The sequence below is a fragment of the Lissotriton helveticus genome, chromosome 2_2 (genome assembly GCF_964261635.1).
Source record: "Lissotriton helveticus chromosome 2_2, aLisHel1.1, whole genome shotgun sequence".
Taxonomy (NCBI): Eukaryota; Metazoa; Chordata; class Amphibia; order Caudata; family Salamandridae; genus Lissotriton; species Lissotriton helveticus.
Genome location: NC_136060.1, coordinates 481,763,952 through 481,789,872, shown reverse-complemented (window position 1 = coordinate 481,789,872; position 25,921 = coordinate 481,763,952). Strand labels below are relative to the sequence as shown.

The 25,921-nt window shown below is 47.4% G+C and overlaps 1 pseudogene; it reads right to left on the bottom strand.

The window, feature by feature from the left end:
- The window catches only part of LOC144821896 (GDNF family receptor alpha-4-like), a 249,566-nt pseudogene that overhangs the window by 60,015 nt on the left and 163,630 nt on the right, over positions 1–25,921 (bottom strand).

Here is a 25,921-nt window from a genome sequence, read left to right as displayed (position 1 = left end):
TGGAGTGAGGAGGACGATTACTTCCTAGCAGGTAGGAGCTGAGAACGAAGAGTGAAATAAGAACAATGTTATCTCAGAAAGCAAAGGTTGTTAAAAATGTTCGTGGAGGGCTGGGAAGCATGATGTGGAGGGGAGAGGAGAGTTTTGGGAGGGGTATGTTTCACCTGACTGGTAATAAGGAAAGGAGCAGATTGAGATCGATAGCAGTCCGTGAGAAAGCATGGTAATTAGTTCATTGAAGGATAGGAAAACACCAATGTGAAACTGTACGGGGTTTGGCGAGGACTGAGATATTAGGCAGAATGTATTTAAGTTACAGCAACTGTTTGAGATAAAGAAGAGCGGGCGACTTTAAATGTTAAAAGTGCACATATTGGTTGTCACATTAAAACATGTGTTATTATTGTTTTTAGTTTTCCCTGACGAAGGGCCCCTGAGGCCCGAAATGCATTGGATTTTATTAAACTGCTTTGGATGAATTTGGCTTCAGTCGTGTTCTTGAAGTGAGGTTCGGATAGCCCTGCAGGAGCATTAGAAATTTGGAAAATGGCGCTTCTTTGCATGAAGACTAATAGTATTTCAAGCGAACATGTGGATTATTAATGGATTAAAATAACGGTAAAAATAGACAAGAGGAAAATGTACAGAAGAAATTAAATATTGCAAACGCAATCCCGGCTGTGCTTATGGTTTGGGTCAGAAATGTGTCCCATATATGTTGGAGTGGCAGTGAAGCAATCCTAGGATGAAGTCAATAGGGGGGGGGGCTTGGAGGGATGAGGGGCACTGTTGGAGGGTGGCAGTGAGGAAATCCGAGGAAGAGTTCATGGGGTGGAGGGGGGAGCTAGGGAGAGATGAGGGGCACTGTTGGAGGGTGGTAGTGAGGGAGTCTGAGGAGGAGATCATGAAGGGGAGGGGCTACAGAGAGATGAGGAGCACTGGTGGAGGGTGGCAGTGAGGGATTCCGAGGAGGAGGTTATAAGGGGGAGGGGTTATGGGGAGATGAGGGGCACTTGTGGCATGGCAGTGAGGAAATCCGAGGAGGAGGTCAATAGGGGGGCCATGGAGGGATGAGGGTCACTGTTGGAAGGTGGTAGTAAAGGTATTTACGGAGAAAGAGGTCTGTGGTGGGGCGCCAAAAAAGACTTTCGCATCAGCGCTGTCTGTTTTTATTTATTTAATTAGCAGGTGGGGTCATAAGGGCTACTGTGGAACATACTTTAAAGGGCATGCTAATTATATTTACTGCTATAGTCAATGTTACGGGGAAAAATGAAAGTGGAGCTCAATGGTGCCTGATATGGGGCTGGGGCCCAAGGTCAGCTGTGAGATAAGGTGCATTGGGGAGGAGTGGGTATAATCAAGCCTATAAAGGAGTGCGTTGCAGAGTTCAGGGTCAGGTGGAAGTAGGTATGAAGAGGGATTCTCCCTGAAGGCTCCCACAGAGGAAGCCCATGAAGTGTCACTTGCCTGATACTCCCACCTCAGAAACCTCCTCTTCCCATCAAAGGAACATTACATGGAAAAAACACTTTTGAGAGTGATAATATATGGAAAGAGATTTGGAAAAGAGTGCGTTTTACTGGGCAGTGTAAGACTAAGAAGAGAGAAAGGAGGGCCTGAAGCAGGTCTGCCTAGACATATATGCGACAAATCGAGCCCGCAGTGGCCCACCTAAATGCACCCTTGGCCCACCCAAATACAAATTCCTGGAGCCGGGCCTGTTCGCCACACCCGCTGGCGCTCTGCCCACTCTGCTCGCACTTCTCTTCCACTCAGGCAGGATCAGGATATGAGCTCAAAGGGGACACCCATATTTGAGTGTGTTTCCACCCGCAGAGTTTAGCCGCTCCAAGCAGGTGAGGTCTCTGGCTGGGACACCGGGAAAATGTGCAAATCAGTAGAGTAAATCCGATTTTCTGTCTCCTTCATTGGGGAACAGTAGAATCTGAAAGAAACATTATTGACCAAAAAACACATGCAGAAGTAAGCAGGTAGACTGCACTGGAAACCCTTCAGTAGCTGGAGTACAGAAGATAATCAAGTTCATGTTCTCTGCATGGTTCACTTAAACTTGAAGAAGGGCCCAGAGTACATTCAAAATGTAGAATCTGGCCTTCGGCTCCAGTCAGCTGCGTCACAACGGGCCACCTGAATGAATGATTGAATATAAGATTTATAAAGCGCTAACTTAGCCCAAGGGCGTCACGACGCTAACAGCAGAGCACCATGCAGGCAGAAAGGGCACACTCGGACAGACATCTAGGCGAACAACCAGGTCTTTAACACCTTTCGAAAAAGAGTGTGTGATCCTTGTCCCGAATCTCCTCAGGGAGAGAGTTCCAGAGTTTGGCTGCAGCAATTGAAACGGATTTCCCGCCCCATCTCATCCTTTTTTTAATTTATTAATTTTTTTAATGCTCAAATCTTATTTCTTTATTGTTAACAGAAACTGGCCGACACGTATTTCACAACTTAAGGTCGCTTCATCATGCCAAAACAGTGACTTTCTTTTTTTTACGTGGCAATGGGTTTTATGGTGTAAACGCTTCAGCTTTTTTCTTCATAGCAACACATGTACATTATCTGTCTTCACCGTAATCGTTGCAGGTCAATTGATTACATCTTTTATCTCCTTCGCCGCGGTGCTAATTCCCCCGCTGTGCTGGGGGGAGGGAGGGTGCGCGCAGCGCCCCGGTGCTCGTGACGAGCTCAGCTTGTCATGAGCAACGGTGGCCGCGTGCTCATGACGAGCTGAGCTCGTCCTGACCAAGCCCGTTCCAATGGAACACCCAGCACAGCAGGGGAATTATCCCCGCGTGGGCAAGACGCAACGGCCATGACGAGCTCAGCTCGTCATGAGCACACGGCCACTGTGGCTCATGACGAGCTCAGCTCGTCATGAGCATGGGAGGGGTTAAAATGTAGATAATGTCAGGCAAATGTGTCTTTCTCTTTTAAGAAGCCCTCTTTAAACGGTTATCAAGTCGTAACATCAACAAAATATAATATACTTTCCAGATGTAGAAAAAAAATGAATAAAATGCATGTGCTAATGTGCAGGTCAACCATATTCCCTCCAGTGATTTGTGCGTCCTCATATTGCAGTATGGGTCAGTAGGAATTCACATATAAATCTAGGATCTGCATAGACTTCCCTGCATACCTTAGGGGATTTATGTGAACACACTTAGGGCCCGATGTAGGTAATTCATATTTACCGACTCTTAAATACCGAATTTTACCGATTCGGTATTTAAGAGTCGGTAAATATGAAGGGGGGAGATGTAGGTATTACAGATTCTGTAAATACCGAATCATAAGGGGCCAGATGTAGGTGGCCAATTACCGGTCGGTAACGGCCGAATTCGGCCGTTACCGACCGGTAATTGGATTTTGAGATGTAGGGGGGAAAAAACAGGCATTTTCGGTAATTTTACCGAATCGGTAAATATACCGGTCGGTAAAATTACCGAAAATGCATTTTCGGTATGTAGGTGCCAAGTTGTACATTGACACAGGGCTTTGAAAATCGGTATTTTACCATGCAATACAATTGCATGGTAAAATACCGATGCAGGTGTACATGCACATTTGTGCATGTACACCTGTGCCATGTGGCACACATGCATGCCCTTAGGGCATGTATGTGTGCCACATGGCACACAAGCCTAAAACAGGGGTGCCAGAGGGTGTCAAAGTGACACCCCCTGCACCCTTGCTAAAATCGGTATTTACCGATTCTGTAATTACAGAATCGGTATTGCCCATTGATTCCTATGGGCTTCACAGCCCATAGGAATCAATAGGAAATACCGATTCGGTATTTCCAGATTCGGTAAATACCGAATCTTAACGATTCGGTATTTCCACATCTGGAAATACCTACATCTCCCCCCTTCATATTTACCACTTCTTAAATACCGAATCGGTAAAATTCGGTATTTAAGAAGTGGTAAATATGAATTACCTACATCTGGCCCAAGATTCAGTATTTACCGATTCTGTAATTACAGATTTGGTATTTCCCATTGATTCCTATGGGCTTCGAAGCCCATAGGAATAAATGGGAAATAAATACAGATTTTAGCAAGGGTGCAGGGGGTGTCACTTTGACACCCTCTAGCACCCCAAAGACGGGCATGTGAGCCATGTGGCACACAGACATGCCCTAAGGGCATGTATGTGTGTCACATGGCACAGGTGTGCATGCACACATGTGCATGCACACCTGGATTCGGTATTTTACCACCCAATTGGATTGGGTGGTAAAATACCGAATCTGTAAGGCCTGTGGCACTCTCAGGAGTGCCACCTACATTTGAATATACCGAATCGGTAAAAATACCGATTCGGTATTTTACAGAATCGGTAAATTTACTGATCCTGTAAAATATATGCCCCTACATCTGAAAACCCAAATACCGGTCGGTAACGGCCGAATTCGTCCGTTACCGACCGGTATTTTGGCTCCTACATCTGGCCCTAAAACTCTGAAGTCAATGCAAATAATGTTGATGAATATTAGGATGCAAAGACAGTTTACAATATATGTGGTGAAACAGACTCTAAGAGGCCGATTCACAAAAGCATTTAGGAGTAGGGGAAGTAGTATTACAGGAGTACACTCAGTGGTTATTTTGTAAAGAAATACCTTCTAGGGCCCAACATTTTTCTGAGGAGGTTGCCACCCACCACCACTACTGGGCCATCTCATCCTTTTAAACCTAGGAACAGTAAAAAGAGGCTAGATTGCTGACCTGAGATTCCTAGTGGTGACATAATGGTGAAATAGGGCTTTAATACCGTCAGGAACCAGGCCGTAGTAAGCATTATGAGTGAGGCAGAGGGTTTTGAGCACGATCCTGTGGTCAATCGGGTGCAGATGCAGAGAAAGAAGAGAAGCAGAGACTGAATGGTGTTTAGGCAAGTCAATCACCAGCGTGGCAGCAGCATTTTGCGCCAGATGCTGGCGCCACAGCTGTCCCTTATTAATGCCCAAATAAAGGGCATTACAATAATCCAATCTGGACAGTATTAGAGCAACGACAACTTGTTTGAGTGCCGCAAGCGAGAGAAACTGCAAGATCTTCCTTATAAAGTTCAAGCGTCAGGATACTCGTAGGGTGACAGCTTTGCGCTATACAAATGTTCAATACAATACAATAAACCTTATTAGCCCAAAACAGGTAGCCATCCTGCTAATCTGCAGATTCAGGGGCAAATAATTGTACACCAGGACTCCAAAAAATTTTCCATGGGAGACCGGGCTTGGGCAGGTGCCCAGAGAGTCAGGTCACCACTCCCCGGACCAAATGTCCACCTTGTACCCAAATATAAGAACCTCCGTCTTCTCGCCATTCAGTTTCAGATAGTTTTGCACCATCCAAGACGAGAATGCTTGCATGCAGTTTTTAAAGTTGCAAGCCACGTCACTGATGTTGTGAGTGATGGACACCATGATCTGCATGTCATCCGCATATGACAACACATCCAGACCAAAAGATTTTACCACCTTTGCCAGCGGGGCAACATAGATATTAAACAACGTGGGGCTCAAGGAAGAGCCCTGAGGCACACCGCGTAAAAGGGGAGTTGGATCCGAATAGAAATTGCCCAATTTCACTGTTTGGGTCCGCTCACTAAGGAAAGAGGCGAGAATCCCTAAAACCGAGCCCCCAAACCCTAGCTCCCTGAGCCGTTCCACAAGTCTCAGTGGGGATAGGGTATCAAAAGCTGTGGTGAGATCAAGTAAAATTAATAAGGTGGTATGACCTGCATCCACCTGTACACGGATGTTATCAAACACCGCAGTCAACACAGTTTCAGTGCTGTGACTGCTTCTGAACCCGTGTTGAGCACCGTCCAGAATTTAATGGTTCCTCAAGTAGGTACTCAGGTGGTAGTTCAAATAAGATTCTAAAATCTTTGCTGGAACCGGTAAGAGGGAGATGTGACGATAATTTTTCAGTTCGATAGGATCCAAAGAGGGCTTTTTTTAAAGTGGCCTAACTACTGCCGCCTTCCAGGCCAGGGGATATTGCCCCTCCGAGATGGCTAAGTTTAGGACAAGAGTAAGATGCGGTAGAATAGCACCTTTTGCACTTTTTAGGACCTTCAGGGGGCAGGGGTCCATTGGAGATCCGGACTTAATTCCCCCTAGTAAATGGTCTGTAATCTCTGGAGACAAACTCGGAAAGGAGAGTAAAGTAGGAGTCGCGTTATTGCTGGAGCTTTCTAAAGGATGTATTACAGGCTGGGCATCTAGGTCCTTATTTAAGTTTAAAGCTTCCAGCTGGGCATATATGTCTGAGATCTTGGTGCAAAAGAAAACTGAGAACCTGTCGCAGAGCTACTGTGAAGACTCCACAGGGTCAATAATTGAGGGAGAGATAAGGGAATTAACAGTGTTAAAAAGCTCTTTGGAGGATTTAATCGACTCAGAAATGTTAACAAAGAACCTTCCCTTTTCCTCTAAAATAGCAGCTTTATATACTTTCAAGAATTGTTTATGCGATTCTCTGCCTGAGGGTGTTAAGTCAATGCGCCATAATCTTTCCTGTCTCCTACACTCCTGTCTAAGCTTACGCAATCTGTCGGAGAACCAAGGTCCGGAAGGCATTTTTCTAGCTGAATAATGACATTTTATAGGAGCTAAGGTGTCCATAACTGCTAATAGCTTTTTGGATAGCTCTTCTGCAAGTAAATTAGCACTTAAAAGACCTGGGATCTGAAACTTTGTCAGAGCATTTGCGACGGCCTCATTACTAATCAAATTAAGATTCCATTTGTCAGCCACTTTTTTCAGGTCGCGCGTACCCAGAAGCCGAGACCCTTAAACTAAAGGGAATGGCAAAATGGTCTGACCAAGCTAGCGGAAGGGGCTCTCCCACCCTAATACGGTGCTCCTTAGGAAAAATCCCATCTAGGGTGTGGCCCGCCGCATGAGAAGTGGATGTGACCAGTTGTGAAAAGCCACAGCAATTCATATTTTCCAAAAGGGTTTGGGTATCGTGACTTGCACTATTCTCTAAATGAAAATTAAAGTCACCAAGAAGTGTAAAGTTGGTTCTTTCTAGATAGGGCTCCAGAAGATTACAAAAATCCTGAGTAAAGGATGCCCTAGGCCCTGGTTAACGATAACAGAGCCCCCCAGAAAAACTTTCAGTGGGATGCGTGTTTATAGAGAAATATAGGGCCTGGTACTGGTCAGGAGGTGAGGTGAGTGGTTCAGAGCGACAGATAAAAGTATCCCTGAACAAAATGCCCAGACCCCCCTCTCGTCTTCCTACTCTATCCAATCGTGTAAGGCAATATCCCGAAGGGATAGCCTCTACAAGATCAGGATCTTAGCAATTATTAGTCCACGTTTCAGTTATGAACACCCAGTCCGGATTGCGTTGTAAAACAAAATCTTTTAAATCAACATTGTTTTTGATCAGGGATCTAACATTAATAAGGAAGCCCTGAGCTAACTTCTCAGTAGTGGAGGGAGTACCAGTAGCCTTGGTATTAACCAAGCTCTCCTCTCCTACCCCTATAGTTCCAAAGTCACAAAACGCTTAAGGAGAGAAACCTTTCATGGCAAGGGTATCTGGGTCCATAGTATGTTTGCAGTGAGCCTCAACCTTGCAGAGTTCCAGAAGGTCCTCTCTAGAATACCTTAAACCTACCTTTGCATCTGGCAGAGAAGAACCAGCATCCTTGACGCCCGGTGTGGACTTGGCATGGACGGGCGCAGACGGGCGGCGAGCCCGCTGCGCAGCGGGCAGGGAATGCTATTTTTATAGGCTTCGCGCCCTAGAGCACTAACCCAGCTGTCTCCGTCCCTCGCCAGATGGCAATGGAGCCTCCTACACCCTCCACAGCAAACGGTAGAGACCGCGGTGGACCGGGGTGCGAGGCGGGGCCCTAAAGCAAGCACCTGACAAACCCTCAAGAGAAAAACAACTCTCCAGCAGATCCCTAGGAATTCAAAGCTGTGGACACTCAGAATACAACCTGGAGGCCAGAAACCAAGCAAGTACAATGCAGGAATCTCCTAAAAACTGAACCATTCACAACAGCCTTTGACTCCATCACAGATTTGAGGGAAGCGAGTGAGAAATGTAATATGGAACAGCGTATATCTTACATTTCCCCCAGTGAATCACTGCTGGAAGCCAGGAACCCCATCTAATTAACTCAGGGGATTTGAACCTCCAAAGAATACACAAAAATACTGATTCAAATATAATAGCAGAAAAATAAATAAATAAGGAAATTAGGGGCAAAACATATATCAAATAAAGGAAATACAAACATCATTAAATATTAAATAGTGAATATGAAATAGTGAAGCATTAAACCATTAATTTGACAACAAATCAATAAAAGCGGAAAATATATTAATTATTTTTTCTCTACTATAACGTATTTTAAGATATACAATGTTTTCATATATTTATTGTATTGTATTTATGAAATGCTAATAAAAAATTATAACACAAAAAAAACAATGATTCAAGTATAGGTTCATATATAAACAAATTGTGGGATAGTTTGATTCAAAAACAAAAAATATGTGAAATGTTTAATTTTTATGGGGAAACTTGGAGATTGCATGCTGTGCCTTTGTTGTCGCATACACATATTGTTCCAGTTAAGGTCTCCCATAGTCCATACTCGATTCTGTTTACTGACTTACTTTGCCCCCACGAATTAAGATAATGATGCCAACTTAATTTTCACTTCAAATTTCTTCACGTTTACAGAACTTTTTGAAACTTTGAATTTTCAACTTTTCTTTTTTATGCATATTGACTTTATCAAACTGCTGATAATATTTGATTTTATAAACTTTCGCAGACCCGGTAAATAGGTGTTGCGAACCCCCAGGTGTCCACGGACCACCGGTTAAGAAGACTCCTGCTGCTTCACAAGGCTAGACTTTAAATGTGATCTGTACAGAGCTCTGGACTGTTTGTAAGAATACAAATGGATCTATTTAAAAGTACTAAAGAAAATAAATAGATGAATAAGTAAATAAGTGCTATGTTCCATAGGTTTACGCGTGGCACCATTAGTCTGGCTAGCTGCAGCCCCAATGTGTATCGCATATTAAAAGAAAATGTTACTTAAGTTGTGTTTGGTGAACATTCCACCCGGAAGCCATTGTCTTCATGAGGTTTGTGTTCAATTACCATGCAAGACGATAACACTATGCCAGTGTATTGACCTACCTCTTAAAATAATTTCACAGCGATGACGGGATGATAGGATCCTTACTCACCGCACTTTCCATTTTAACCCCACACAGACTCCCTTTTGAATAAAGGATTTATGGGTGTACTGTGATGGCCTTTTAATTCTCACTTTTTGGGCCCCCACTCACTTAGAAGTGCATCCCTGTCTCCAGGTGCATGCCCGCCCTCCACCAAACGCGGTTTCTGGAGGGCGAGGACTGGCAGATGATGAAGCATGACACCTGGTGGTGTGTGATGCCAGTCTATCACTTTTTGTGAGATGCCTCATTATCACTAGGCACCTCACTGTAAATTTTAATTTGGTCTATAGCTGGGAGCGGTCTCTATTGTGTTCACTATATTTGTTTGGAGGCTGACCGTCTCCCAGTACCCTACTGCCTCTTGTTCCCTCCTTGGGCTACTGCCTGGGAAAGTTTGTGTTCTCCCAATAACACTATGCCACCTGAGGAACATCATTTTCCATTCCATTAAATTAAACTGGCTGAATGCTATTGAAATAACTTATGAAGTGCCTTGAAGCTGGAGTGTAGGAACAGGGGGCAGCACATCTACCTTATAGTCCACTCTAGCAGAAAATTGCTCAATGATGATCAAAATGGATAATAAAGACATTTGTTTTGTTGTCTGAATCACAATTGGAATAACTAGACATGATCTAATATATTAAGGCTATTAAATGATAAAATAAATGTACACCAAGGACCCCGCATAATTAACAGGTGTGGCTAGATAGGCTAGTAAAAGAGCAGAGTAACAGTAACAACAACCAATTATATTGCAAGACACTTTGGGACTGATTCACAAAGGGTCTCTGCATTCGTGGCAGAGTCCCCGCAATCGCGAAGGAGACTCCTCACTCGGGGCAGGGATTCCGGAGCAAGTGTAGTGACCAGGGCCGGACTGGGAACCAAAACCGGCCCTGACAAAGTGCTCGGCCGGCCCCCCACCCCCACCCCTGGGGGTTGCGGGTGCGGCCGAGCTCTTTGCCAGGGTTGGTTTTCGGACGATTTTGTTACAGGGCCCATTTTGCAGCTATGCTGCAAAAACAGAGCCCTGGAACAAAAACGGCCCCCAGGGGCCCAAAACCGGCACCCACCCGTGCGGCGCACAGGGGGATTGCCCATTGCCCACTATGGCCAGTCCGGCCCTGGTGGTGACTCCCCCACGTCTGCGGGACCTCTACACGAGCGGGGAGGACCTTTGTGAACCAGGTCCCCAGATTCGAACAAACCTGCAGACGTAGTTCCCCTTACAGGCATCCAGAGGGGTTAGGCAGTTGGGTCTCCCTCTGGCCCCATAAGAGCAGTGCGGGACAATGGTCTGTCTCCGCCGCTCGGCGCATGCGGTGTTCTCACATGGGCAGAAGAGTAACTCATGGGTGTACTGGAAAGGTACGCGGTCGAAGAACTTTCGCAGTGCCTTATTACACTTGGAGCGGTTGCACATGTCAGCCCGCGCTTGCCGTCGAAAGCATACTGAGACGTAGTCCGTCCGTAGTTTTTTTCATGTGTCGTCCATGTTGCAAGCTTTGGCGGCATCAAGGCAACGGTTGACTTGGGTCACTTCTTTTTTAGAACCTGCACAAGCACACAACCAAGACAAGTTTATCAGCATAAAGTAAATACTTCCACAGTGAGAAATCTCTTTTCTTCCACAAACAAAGGTGCAATAAGGAACTCTATTCAACATTCTTTAGCTGTCCTCATTAATAAATGCATTTAAAACAACGCATCAGAATCCCTTTCAGGTTACTGGGCCCAACAGGCCTAACAGCAGTGGCAGGGGTGGCTCTAGGCTCATGGCGGCCCTGGGCAGGGAGCGTAGGTAGGGGGCCCCGGAAGAGGCGCGGAGGCCAGTGAAGAGGGTTGGTCAGAGTGTTTGGAAGTGGAACAGAGCCGGAGGCTGCCAAATCCGTCCCACAGTCTCACATGTGGGGTTCAGTAGCTCCTCGAGTGGGCACCTCATGTATGAGTGGGAATGTTGATGTGGATGCCCTGTCGGGTAATACCATTGCTACTATCAAACACAGAGATACCACCTCGGTGGTCAAATGACAATCAGCACCCTGGTTCAATGAGGAGCTGAAAGAGCTTTACAAACTATCTAAAAACTATCTAAAAGACTCTAAAGAAGTTGTAGACATCACTACCTTCCCAAGAACAAATGAATCTATAAGAATACCTTAAATAAATACCACCAAACAATCAAGAAAAGCCAATCAGACTTCCTCACAGCTCAAATTGACACCTCCCATATCAAGCTATTCAAAATTGTCAAAATATTTATACACCCAGATGCTTCAGCCATTAACGCCTCGCTCAAGCTATGAACTCAACTTTCAGATTTCTTCGATGGAAAAATAAAAACATTTCTATATTCCCTTCAGTTGCCATTCTCCGAGTCTATGGTATGGCAGGAGGCCTCGTCTGCACCCAGTGGCCCTTCCCTGCAAGAGTTTCCTCAAATTTCGATGGAGAAATCTGCTCCGGCCCTCAGCATGTGCAAATCCTGGTCTCCAGAGGATCTATGTCACTCCCACATTCTTGTTTCTAACGGCGTGGCAATAAACTCCACCCTAAACCAACTAGTAAGTCTGCCTTTACAGATGGCCATTGTTCCTAGATGTTGGAAACAGGCTAAATTAATTCCTCTCATAAAAAGGGCCATCAGTTGACAAATTCAGTCTGTCTTCCGGTAGGCCTCAATTCAGTGACAGAGGTTAACAAGCTCGGCATAGCCAATAGGTCTCGTCTTTGGGACCTTATATGTATTTAATTCTGCAGCACACTATCCTTGGTGCAACATCAACTGTTGCATGGCTAAACACTTATAATGTCCCAAAAGCTAGACCTATTGGCTATGCCAATGCTTGTTATATGTGGCGGCCCCCCTAATGAGTGTGAGCTTCCTCTGATGTGGAAATGTTAGAGCTGCAGGGCTCCGGATGTGCAAGCTTCTTATAGTATTACATACATGTCCACCCTGGCTGATTTTAAACAAGAAGCCACTGTCCTCCAACATAAATTGCAAGACAGGGGTTATCCAACCAGACTAATCAAAAACTCTTACAAGAGGGCAGCCAACAACCCAAGGGAAGCTCTACTGGAGACTAGAGTGAAAGAACCAGAGGACGTGATCACCTGTGTCACCACGTTCACTAAGAACTCATCCTTTATAAAGAAAATCATCAATAAACATTGGGGCATAATTAACTCTGGTGGAATGAACCTTCCAAACCCTAGGTTTGCATTTAAACGTACCCAGAATCTAAAGGATGCTTTGGTCCACACTAGACCTAAGAGAGTGAACAACAACAATCAGAGCACATTATGGGATCTCCCACGGGTACAAGGTCACTTTCCATGTGGCGGCTGTGCGGTGTGTCCCCAGACCAGTATGACTAAAGAGATACAACTGACCGATACCTTTAAATTGCAAATACGCAAACACACGAACTGTAACAGCACCAAATGCATTTACCTTCTCTCCTGTCCCTGTGACATGCACTATATAGGAATGACAATGAGAGAGGTGAAATTGCGCATCCAAGAGCATAAGAGCAATATACGATGCCTCAAAACACATACCGAACTATACCAACACTATAATCAAAAGGGTCACACAGCCGACAGTATCCGCTGGGTGGTTCTTGAAAGTCACCCTGGCATCACCACTCAGGGGTTGTTCAAGATCGAACAGAGGTGGGTTCATCGCATGAGACTTGATATAGTGGGTCTCAATGACTCTGTACCATGGGCCTCCTTTCGAGACTAGTCCACAAAATGATCCCTTCTCTGACATAACAGTCATGTTCCAAACTCTCCATTGAGAATTCCCTCTAACATATGATGAGATAATCCCTATGCACATGAATGGACCTTGCCTTTAAAATCTTTCGTCTTCGACGGTATCACCATGATCAAAATGATTGAAATGATCGATAACAGAGAACTAAATATTCACCCCACCGAACTTAACCCGGCGATCACAATCGGGTTGATTTGTTCTTTTCCCACTCCAACATGGCCGACGGGTAGATCCATCTTAAAGCGTCTGTCAACACCGACCGATACTAACCCCGTCAACCAACCAATGCGCATGCGCGGTCACTGACCGTACAGCCACGCCCACTGCAATATTCGCGGGATCTGGGCGGCGGAGAGTACAAGAACCACTCGCAACAGGCGGTTCCCCACCAGCTGCTCCAGATCCCTTTCGGATGATGCGTGGGGGGTAGGTTTGCAGGCAGAGACCGCACACCGCCTGGGTGAGTATGATCAGATCTGCGCCGTGTCTCTTCGGGTTCCGGATCACGATACCGGTCGAGGCCAGTGATGCCTTGACTCGCTGGGGTTCGTTTTATTTACTGTGACCACTTAACTGGGGGCGCCACGGCATCAGCGAGATTCAGGGGTCCTCTCGCTGTTACTCGTTGGCGTGTGGCTCGCTGGTGGACAGGCATGGGCGTGGTCTCTTCTCGGGTTCTCGTGTGTACCGTCTTCAGAGGCGGTGCGGGACCCAGGGAGCATGAGGGTGCCCCTTGCTTTGCCCTGGCGGGCTTCGCGTGAACAGTGGCACATGCCCCCATGAGTCGGTTTGATCTGGTGCTGCCAACTCGGGTGGTCTACGATGTGTACAGACGACGCCTGTAGTGTTGTGGGTTAACCTGTCCCGGTCGTTAGTGGTCTCTACCACGACTTGTTACCGGCACTCGTTTGAGGATACAAATTGTCCTTTCCCTCCATTATTCTCCTCCCAGGTCCCTGACTCTTCTGTGCAGGTCCCACAGAGCAGACTGAGAAGTACCTTAGGGACTTACTTAGGGTAAGCGTTCCTTGTCCGTCCTTCTTAAACCAGACTCCACTTGAGTCCATCCAATAATGTTTAACAGAGTGTGTATACTGTTTTATGTAGAAGCTTGCACCTAATTTACATAGGAGTGTTATATTGATCCCCCTGCTGTTGTATTTTCTTTTTAGGTTGCATTACCCAAGGCAGGACCAATCGGCCTGCCCCACTACAGACCTTAAGCACAAAGGTTGTATGTTGTTTTTAATTTCACTGTGTAGTACGAGCTCCAAGGTCCTGAGGAATTGCTAGTAAAAGCATGAAACATGTCGACCTAAACTGAGGGTAGTAGATATTTTCGCCATATACAATAGTGACGTCTATCTCCCCTCCCACCCTTTTTAATCAAGGGAGTTAGCCACGTTAATAAATTTCCCTGTGGACTAACCCACCTTTTTTAATTAATCACCACTTATCCACGACTACACATTCCCCTGCCCTCTCACACGCATGCACCATATGGCTGGAACAAAAGATCTCCGCTAAAGAGCCCCTTCGCGGGTGCCCGTCGGACATTGCAGCGCCAGTCTGACGAGGAGCAGGACCCATATGATGAAGCATGACACCTAGCTTGCTGGGTGTGTGAGGGTTCTAGTTCCCAAGAGGGAATCCCCCCTTCCTTTCCCTCTTGGCTTTTTGCTTCTACACCACACCACACACACTCTCTCTTTTCTAACTAGTATTTCTGGGGAACTGTGTGTACCCTCCTTGTTGTTAGTGTATTGGACACACACACTGGACCCCGTTAAAAATTGTCCACCTAAAATTCCACTCCTTGTTAAATAAAATATTACATACATGTCACCCTTCCAGTGCTGCAGGATTCGAATAGTATGAGCTTCTTCCCACTAAAGTAACTCACTCCAAGTGCTGCAGGACTCTAATGTGAGCTCCAGCTGGTACAGAACCCTTAGTGCTGCAGTAATGTGAGATTCATGTGACCCTTCTAGTGCTGCAGGTCTCTGATGTGGATATCCTAGTGCTGCAGGACTCCAGCAGCTATAGTGACCTTATTTCGATATTAGATATCACGCTCCCAGTGCAGCAGGATTCCAAAAGCGTCAGCATCCTCTGGTACGGAACCTTTAGTGCTGTGGGACTCCAGAAGAGTGAACTTCTTTCGGTATTTCATGACATCCTTCAAGTGTCGCAGGATTCCTCCGATACTGAACCCCTACTACTGCAGGACTGCAGCAGTGTGAGGTTCATCTGGTGTGGAAGTCCTAGTACTGCAGGAAACGAGCAGTGGGAGATTAATTTGCTATGCCCCCATCCCCTCTTCCCCCTGTGCCGTAGGACTCCAGCAATGTGAACTTCCTCTAATATGGACAAATCAGTGCTTAAGGACTCCAGCAGCATGAGCTTCTTTCGGTATTACATCTCAATAAATCAATCAATCATTTGTAAAGCGCACTATATACCCGCGAGGGTCTCAAGGCGCTGGGGGTGGGGGTGCTACTGATCGAACAGCCAGGTCTAGAGTATCCTCGTGAAGGTCAGCAGGTCGTGGGTCTGTTGTAGGCTCAGTGGGAGGGTGTCTCACTCTTCCATGGCTCCAGGATTTGAGAAATGTGAGCTTCCTCTTGTAAAGTACTCCAAGTACAGCAGGACTCCAGCAATGTGAACTCCCTCTGACACTAAGCCCTAAAGGACCCCACAACACCAGCAGTGCGGGGTGGGGGGAATCAGAGCTCCAGAGGGCCCCCTCAGCAGAGTCCCCTGGCCTGATAGCTCCTGAGTGAGCCCAGAAGGGGCCCCTCAATGTGCTTTGCGGGAGGAGAGAGGGGATCAACTTTCATTACATCACTGCCCTGCTCTTACAGGGAAACCTGCTGGCGGGGTCAGGGAAGACAGCTGATGTGACACAGCCCCTAGGCAATCGAGAGAACTGCCCCACTCTTAAGGGACACCTGCAAGCCATGGCTGGGAGCTCACTGCAGTGACATTAGGCACAGCGGAAGAAGAGAACAGCCCCGCTCTCACAGTGACACATCCTCAGCTCTTATTAGAATTCATATTTCTCATAGATGAATATTTCTTGTGCCCCAGAGTTCTTGGATTCGCCTCTAATGAGACATGTCAGGCACCAAGGAAAGGAAGCAGAGTGCGGAGAGATGTTCCTTTCCCCGAAGGCTGGACCAGCGGCACCATCTCACCTCCCCTTTCGAGTAATTGCCAGAGTAAAGGAAACAACTGCCACCTCCCCCAGAGGTGACTCCCATCGCTGACAGCAGAAGGTGATGCAATGCCCTCTGCTCGGGAGGGGGGACAAGGGGCATAAAACTGAAGAGGAGTATTCAGCATTGAGGTGTGCGAGGAATTCCAACCAGCGGCTGGGAATAAAATAAATGGACATTGCCAAGTGCCACGACAAGGTGAAAGACGAGAGAGGAAGAATGCGTGGAGACAAGAAGCCTAACAGGAAGGGGCAGTGAAGAGTGGAATCTTAGGAGCAAGAAGCTCTAGAAAGACGCAGGGGATGAGGAAACGTGACAGTGATGGAAGTAAGAGAGGAGCATACAGAGACATCATGGAAGAAATGGCCAGATAGGAAGAGCCAGAGTACTGACAAGAGCAGACAGATGGCATCGATACACTGAGATTAAAGACGGAGACAAAAAAGTGGGAAAAAAGAACAGTACATATAGTGAGGGAAAACGTAAAGTGGGAAAGAGGCTGAAAGTTCAGCGGAAAGAGACACGAGTGGAATACAGTAAGTGGGAGAAATGCACATAGAGGAGAAAAAGTAGATGCATTTGAGAAATAAACAAAGATGGATTAAAATGGTCAGAGAGATAAAAGAAACTGTGTATACTACTAAAAGGTAGGAGCAGCCGACAGAAACGGTGAACAAAACTAAAGAAAAAAGTGTGCGCCTCGCGCGGCAGCAGGGGGAGGGGAGAGAGGAGGGGACCTGTGCGATTCCCTTGCGGGAGCGAGCAGCAAGGCACATTAATTGATAACATATGGCGCCAGCTGTTCGCTACTGCATGGGAATCGCCAAACGAGCATGCGTTGCCATCGCGGGCAATGGAACGCGCGTATGTTTTTAGGCGAAAAAGGGAACTGATGGCTAAAGGTCTCTTTCCTAAGCAGCACACGCGAGCTGCATAGGCGAGACCTAAAAAGGGCATGCTCACTCCTACTGATTACTACATAGTATGCTGTCACCACCACGGTCTTGCTACTTAATTCCTGGTGAGGGTAGCGCTTTGGGCGTCCTACCCGGGTGTTCAATCCGGTCCAACAACACCGCAATCCATGAGACATGCCTATGTCATGGAGAACATGCATGATCTGTTTATGCCCATAACAAGAAAAATCAGCATTAGGGATTCAGACATCCATATAGTTGGACACTCAGGGCAGGGGTACACGTGCATTACCACAAAGAGCACTTTTCAATCGCCGGAACAACCATTCACTAAAGAGTTATGATCCATTGTGAAGCTCTCAGTATATGGTTCTTTGGGCTGGTTCAAAGTATAAATGACATCTCCAACAAGCAATGAATGATGGGGGCATGAATTATAGCCCCTCTATATTATCATTATTATGATTATTAGCCCCTCTCTATGTATATTGTTATTATTTGTTCTTGACAGATGCTCTACTAGAGCTAATCTATCTCTCTAGTGACCGTCAGTCTGAACTTCAGTCTTGTAAGCAGCTGGTCTTTTGACTAAAACTTTAAATAGTGTTTCCCTGTACAAAACTGATACCTCCACAGGGCTTTAGTTAAGTATGTTGAGAAGGAAATCATAAACGTCGAAGTCTAAGATACTTAGGGCCTCATTAAGGGCCATATGTATCAACAACCTGATTTGCGATTCTCAAATAGCGATTTTTTAGAAATTGCTATTTGAGAATCGCAAATAGGGATGTATGTACAAAATCGCAATTTTTTTGCGATTTCTTAGTATTCCTTAATTGCGATTAGCAAATTGCAAATCGCAATTAAGGAATACTTTCCCATTCATTTCTATGGGCCAGAAGGCCCATAGGAATGAATGGGAAGTTATTCTCAATTTGCGATTCGCAATTTGAGAATCGCAAATTGAGAATCATTTCAAGGGTGCAGGGGTGTCCAAAGGACACCCTGTTGCACCCCTGAAATTAGCATGGGTGCACATGTGGCGCACATACATGCTCTAAGGGCATGTATGTGCTTCACATTGCAAAAAAGTGCATTTTTCAAGGAATTCGCAGATTACCACCAACTTGAAGTTGGTGGTAATTTGAGATTCCTTAAGGCCAATTTGCATTTTTAATGCTTCTTACATTGCATTTAAGGAATCGCAAAATTTGTGATTCCTTAAATGCAATCGCAAAATAAGGAATCGCAAAATAAGGAATCGCAAATTTCGGCGTTTGCGAACGCATTAGTGCTTGATACATATGGCCCTTAGACATTGGCAGATGGGATATTCCATCCTAAAGTGTATCTAGACAAGGTAGATAATTGTCAATTGACGGCCACCCTTTCTAGATGGCTATGAAAAAATGTGGACCCCTGCATTTATTATCATTATTTATTTTACAAATTAAGCACTGCCTCACTGTTGTGGATGAATATGGATCCTCCTGTCCTGACCATGGAGCTATCCATGGGTCTGGTGAATGCACTTTGCACGAAAGATGCTCACTCTTGCATATGTATTTTTGCACATCAGGGAGATGGTAGACTGCAGTTCAGAGGAAATATATAGAACACTCTGCCATCTGTTTTTGTCTGTTACTGTGCCAACATAAATAAAACAAGCATTGGCAACACCAATAGGGTATCACTTTTCTTAAACATGAAATTACATTGCCAATAGGCCTGACTTTTTGTCAGGGGAATCATTTGTAATATTTGGGTAACTTTGTGCATGTTGCTCCCAGCTGTCCTGGAAACAAATACCATAATAATGCAAGCTCTTGGGCTAAAACCACACTGAAGATGGGAGTAGGACCCCTTTCTTGAACAAAGTGTTCAGCAGAGTTAAGCTGTACCCTCAAGAAAGTTTTATCAAAAGGAATCAGAAGATGCTGTTTGTGTTTTAAGTGGTGAACTTCAAGGGCATAAAAAGCAAAATATTGCATAGTAGATAAACAATGGGCCAGTTCTTTTGGTGCAACTGGAAGAAAAAGTATGTGTGCATGTATCTTTAGTTCGTGAACCCAATATGTTCTCTTACCAGCAAAGCAACAAAAAAATTGAACTTAAAAGGGTAATTAGAAAACACACTCATGCAGATGACTACCAGCCCCACCACAACGAGCAAGAGAGCTTGAGGTTTGCTAGGGCACCTCATGCGGTATGCATGCACACAACTAAACGCCGCAAAGCTGGTCATTACGATAAAGAGTAAAATTACGCGACAGGATCTATATATAAGTTTCCACTTGCGTGGCTAGAGTAGCGTTGAACTCGTGTTCTACACAGGCATTTACTGTGCACTTGAGGTGAACACTATAGTTGAATGTTTGCTCTGCCTCCTGCTCTGTCTCTAGATGAATGTCCACTGTTGTTCTCCCTTAACTCCTTCGTACTGGTGCTCACAGTGGAGCTATCTTGCCTGATTTATACTGGTGCTTTTGGTGGCAATATGTGCCCTGAATTACGAGGGAGCTTAGAGTGGCAATATCTTGCCTGGATTGCGCTGGTGTTGTGTCCGTCACGGCTACCTGTTGCTTGCATTGCCCTGGTGCTCGTGGTGGCAATAGCTTCCCTTCCTGGCAGCAGCGATCTGTTGTCTGAGTTGCACTGTTGCCCGCCACGGCTACATGTTGCTTGCATTGCACTGCTGCTTGCAGTGGCAATATCTTGCCTGGATTGCACTGCTGCTGCTCGCCACTACTGTATGTTGCTGGCATTGCGCTGGTTCTCACAGCGGGAATAGCTTGCCTAGATTGCACTGGTGTCCACCACGACTGTATGTTGCTTGCATTGCGCTGGTTCTCACAGCGGGAATAGCTTGCCTGGATTGCACTGGTGTCCGCCACGGCTGTATGTTGCTTGCATTGCGCTGGTTCTCACAGCGGGAATAGCTTGCCTGGATTGCACTGGTGTCCGCCACGGCTGTATGTTGCTTGCATTGCACTGGTTCTCAGAGTGGCAATAGCTTGCGTGGATTGCACTGGTGTCCGCCACGACTGAATGTTGCCTGCATTGCGCTGGTTCTCACAGCGGGAATAGCTTGCCTGGATTGCACTGGTGTCCGCCACGGCTGTATGTTGCTTGCATTTCACTGCTTCTAACAGCGGGAATAGCTTGCCTGGATTGCACTGGTGTCCGCCACGGCTGTATGTTGCTTGCAATGCACTGGTGCTCGCAGTGGTAATACCTTGCCTGGATTGCACTGGTGTCCGCCACGTCTGTGTGTTGCCTGCATTGCGCTGGTTATCACAGCGGGAATAGCTTGCCTGAATTGCACTGGTGTCTGCCAAGGCTATATATTGCCTGCATTGGACTGGTGCTCAGAGTGCAAATATGTTGCCTGCATTGCACTGGTTCTCACAGCGGGAATAGCTTGCCTGAATTGCACTGGTGTCCGCAACGGCTGTATGTTGCCTGAATTGCACTGGTTCTCACAGCGGGAATAGCTTGCCTGAATTGCACTGGTGTCCGCCACGGCGGTATGTTGCCTGAATTGCACTGGTTCTCACAGCGGGAATAGCTTGCCTGGATTGCACTGGTGTCCGCCACGGCTGTATGTTGCCTGCATTGCACTGGTTCTCACAGCGGGAATAGCTTGCCTGGATTGAACTGGTGTCCGCCATGGTTGTATGTTGCTTGCATTGCACTGGTTCTCACAGCGTGAATAGCTTGCCTGGATTGCACTGGTGTCCGCCACGGCTGTATGTTGCCTGCATTGCGCCGGTGCTCAGAGTGGCAATTCCTTGCCTGGATTGCACTGCATCCCGCCATAGTTGTATGTTGCTTGCATTGCACTGGTGCTCGCCGTGGAAGTATCTTGCCTGGATTGCACTGCTGCCCGCCATGGTTATATGTTGCTTGCATTGCTCTGGTGCTCGCCGTGGAAATATCTTGCCTGAATTGCACTGCAACCCACCATGGTTGTATGTTGCTTGCATTGCACTGGTGCTCGCAGAGGCAATAGCTTGCCTGAATTGCACTGGTGTCCACTACGGCTATATGTTGCTTGCATTGAACTGGTTCTCACAGCGGAAATAGCTTGCCTGGATTGAACTGGTGTCCGCCACGGCTGTATGTTGCCTGCATTGCGCCGGTGCTCAGAGTGGCAATACCTTGCCTGGATTGCACTGCAACCCGCCATAGTTGTATGTTGCTTGCATTGCACTGGTGCTCGCAGTGGCAATATCTTGCCTGAATTGCACTGGTGTCCACCACGGCTGTTTGTTGCTTGCATTGTGCTGGTTCTCACAGTGCGAATAGCTTGCCTGGATTGCACTGCTGCCCGCCATGGTTATATGTTGCCTGAATTGCACTGGTTCTCACAGCGGGAATACCTTGCTAGGATTGCACTGCTGCCCGCCACGGCTGTATGTCGCTTGCATTGCACTGGTGCTCGCAGTGGTAATAGCTTGCCTGGATTGCACTGGTGTCCGCTACGGCTGTATGTTGCCTGCATTGCACTGGTTCTCATAGCGGGAATAGCTTGCCTGAATTGCACTGGTGTCTGCCACGGCTGTATGTTGCCTGAATTGCACTGGTTCTCACAGCGGGAATAGCTTGCCTGAATTGCACTGGTGTCCGCCACGGCTGTATGTTGCCTGAATTGCACTGGTTCTCACAGCGGGAATAGCTTGCCTGAATTGCACTGGTGTCCGCCACGGCTGTATGTTGCTTGCATTGCGCTGGTTCTCACAGCAGGAATAGCTTGCCTGGATTGCACTGGTGTCCGCCACGGCTGTATGTTGCTTGCATTGCACTGGTGCTCGCAGTGGTAATAGCTTGCCTGGATTGCACTGGTGTCCGCCACGTCTGTGTGTTGCCTGCATTGCGCTGGTTCTCACAGCGGGAATAGCTTGCCTGAATTGCACTGGTGTCTGCCAGGGCTATATATTGCCTGCATTGGACTGGTGCTCAGAGTGCAAATATGTTGCCTGAATTGCACTGGTTCTCACAGCGGGAATATCTTGCCTGGATTGCACTGGTGTCCGTCACGGCTGTATGTTGCTTGCATTGCGCTAGTTCTCACAGCGGGAATAGCTTGCCTGAATTGCACTGGTGTCCGCCACGGCTGTATGTTGCCTGAATTGCACTGGTTCTCACAGCGGGAATAGTTTGCCTGAATTGCACTGGTGTCCGCCACGGCTGTATGTTGCTTGCATTGCCCTGGTTCTCACAGCGGGAATAGCTTGCCTGGATTGCACTGGTGTCCGCCACGGCTGTATGTTGCCTGCATTACACTGGTTCTCACAGCGGGAATAGCTTGCCTGGATTGCACTGGTGTCCGCCATGGCTGTATGTTGCTTGCATTGCACTGGTTCTCACAGCGGGAATAGCTTGCCTGGATTGCACTGGTGTCCGCCACGGCTGTATGTTGCCTGCATTGCGCCGGTGCTCAGAGTGGCAATACCTTGCCTGGATTGCACTGCATCCCGCCATAGTTGTATGTTGCTTGCATTGCACTGGTGCTCACCGTGGAAGTATCTTGCCTGGATTGCACTGCTGCCCGCCATGGTTATATGTTGCTTGCATTGCTCTGGTGCTCGCCGGGGAAATATCTTGCCTGAATTGCACTGCAACCCACCATGGTTGTATGTTGCTTGCATTGCACTGGTGCTCACAAAGGCAATAGCTTGCCTGAATTCCACTGGTGTCCACTACGGCTATATGTTGCTTGCATTGAACTGGTTCTCACAGCGGGAATAGCTTGCCTGGATTGCACTGGTGCCCGCCACGGCTGTATGTTGCCTGCATTGCGCCGGTGCTCAGAGTGGCAATACCTTGCCTGGATTGCACTGCAACCCGCCATAGTTGTATGTTGCTTGCATTGCACTGGTGCTCGCAGAGGTAATAGCTTGCCTGAATTGCACTGGTGTCCACTACGGCTATATGTTGCTTGCATTGAACTGGTTCTCACAGTGGGAATAGCTTGCCTGGATTGCACTGCTGCCCGCCATGGTTGTATGTTGCTTGCATTGCACTGGTGCTCACAAGGGCAATAGCTTGCCTGAATTGCACTGGTGTCCTCTATGGCTATATGTTGCTTGCATTGAACTGGTTCTCACAGCGGGAATAGCTTGCCTGGATTGCACTGGTGTCCGCCACGGCTGTATGTTGCTTGCATTGCACTGCTTCTCACAGCGGGAATTGCTTGCCTGGATTGCACTGGTGTCCGCCACGGCTGTATGTTGCTTGCATTGCACTGGTGCTCGCAGTGGTAATAGCCTGCCTGGATTGCACTTGTGTCCGCCACGTCTGGGTGGTGCCTGCATTGCGCTGGTTCTCACAGCGGGAATAGCTTGCCTGAATTGCACAGGTGTCTGCCAAGGCTATATATTGCCTGCATTGGACTGGTGCTCAGAGTGCAAATATGTTGCCTGAATTGCACTGGTTCTCACAGCGGGAATATCTTGCCTGGATTGCACTGCTGCCCGCCACGGCTGTATGTTGCCTGCATTGCACTGGTTCTCACAGCGGGAATAGTTCGCCTGAATTGCACTGGTGTCCGCCACGGCTGTATGTTGCCTGAATTGCACTGGTTCTCACAGCGGGAATAGCTTGCCTGAATTGCACTGGTGTCCGCCATGGCTGTATGTTGCCTGAATTGCACTGGTTCTCACAGCGGGAATAGCTTGCCTGAATTACACTGGTGTCCGCCACGGCTGTATTTTGCCTGAATTGCACTGGTTCTCACAGTGGGAATAGTTTGCCTGAATTGCACTGGTGTCCGCCACGGCTGTATGTTGCTTGCATTGTGCTGGTTCTCACAGCGGGAATAGCTTGCCTGGATTGCACTGGTGTCGGCCACGGCTGTATGTTGCCTGCATTGCACTAGTTCTCACAGCGGGAATAGCTTGCCTGGATTGCACTGGTGTCCGCCATGGCTGTATGTTGCCTGCATTGCACTAGTTCTCACAGCGGGAATAGCTTGCCTGGATTGCACTGTATCCCGCCATAGTTGTATGTTGCTTGCATTGCACTGGTGCTCGCCGTGGAAATATCTTGCCTGAATTGCACTGCAACCAACCATGGTTGTATGTTGCTTGCATTGCACTGGTGCTCGCAGACGCAATAGCTTGCCTGAATTGCACTGGTGTCCACTACGGCTATATGTTGCTTGCATTGAACTGGTTCTCAGAGTGGGAATAGCTTGCCTGGATTGCACTGCAACCCACCATAGTTGTATGTTGCTTGCATTGCACTGGTGTCCGCCACGGCTGTATGTTGCTTGCATTGCACTGGTGCTCGCAGAGGCAATATCTTGCCTGAATTGCACCGGTGTCCGCCACGGCTGTATGTTGCTTGCATTGCGCTGTTTCTCACAGCGGGAATAGCTTGCCTGGGTTGCACTGCTGCCCGCCATGGTTATATGTTGCTTGCATTGCACTGGTGCTCGCAGAGGCAATAGCTTGCCTGGATTGCACTGGTGTCCGCCAGGGCTGTATGTTGCTTGCATTGCGCTGGTTCTCACAGCGGGAATAGCTTGCCTGGATTGCACTGCTGCCCGCCATGGTTATATGTTGCTTGCATTGCACTGGTGCTCGCAGAGGCAATAGCTTGCCTGGATTGCACTGGTGTCCGCCAGGACTGTATGTTGCTTGCATTGCGCTGGTGTCCGCCACGACTGTATGTTGCTTGCATTGCACTGGCGGTGACAATATCTTGCCTGGATTGCACTGGTGTCCGCTACGGCTGTATGTTGCTTGCATTGCACTGGTGTCCCCCACGACTGTATGTTGCTTGCATTGCACTGGTGCTCGCAGAGGCAATAGCTTGCCTGGATTGCACTGGTGTCCGCCAGGGCTGTATGTTGCTTGCATTGCGCTGGTGTCCGCCACGACTGTATTTTGCTTGCATTGCGCTGGTGTCCGCCACGACTGTATGTTGCTTGCATTGCATTGGCGGTGACAATATCTTGCCTGGATTGCGATTTTGTCCGAATTGTTGTCTAAATCCTGGTGGTGTCCTAACATCGTCAATGTCCGAGCTGGAACACAGCAAAACCTTCTACTTGGTCTCCATGTCAAGGCCCTGACAGAGCTGCAGAGAGCAGCAAAAGAAAACCATGCAGTCTGTCCGAGGTATGTACCATGAAGGTAAAAGACCCTTATCCCCGCCTTGAAGTGCCTGGTTTGGCTCCTCGCCACACAACAGACTAACTTACAGGTGTTCTGCCTGTGGTGCAGAGGGCCATTAATGATTCTGCCACTGAACACTTCTCACATCTACATATCCCATAAGGACCTGCCAGGAAGCCTCGGATATACAATTACAGCAGTCTGGACCACAGATGCACAGCCCTGGGACCTTTTCCCATGAACACAGTTTGCTCCCATCACTGTCTCCCACACCAGAATATGACCTTCCTCAAACATCACTGCAGTCACATCAACTCCATTCCCCAGACAAGGTTACACAGCCTGGCTTCATCCCCTGCCAGCCCAATGGGGCTGATTTATCAACGCGTTGTGCCGGTGGATAGTTAGCAAAGTGATGCAAAGTGGTGCAAAGTCTAGGAAGGGTATTTACTGTGAAGAATAAAATGTATTTTGTGCTGGAAAGGTGCCCTTTCCTCAGTGCAAATTGTGCTTTACTCTGCTTTGCATCAAGGGGACATCACATGGGTGCACCAGGGGTGTTTGATGGTCTTGATGCAAAGTTCAGTCTACTAGGACAGGCAGCCAGGGCT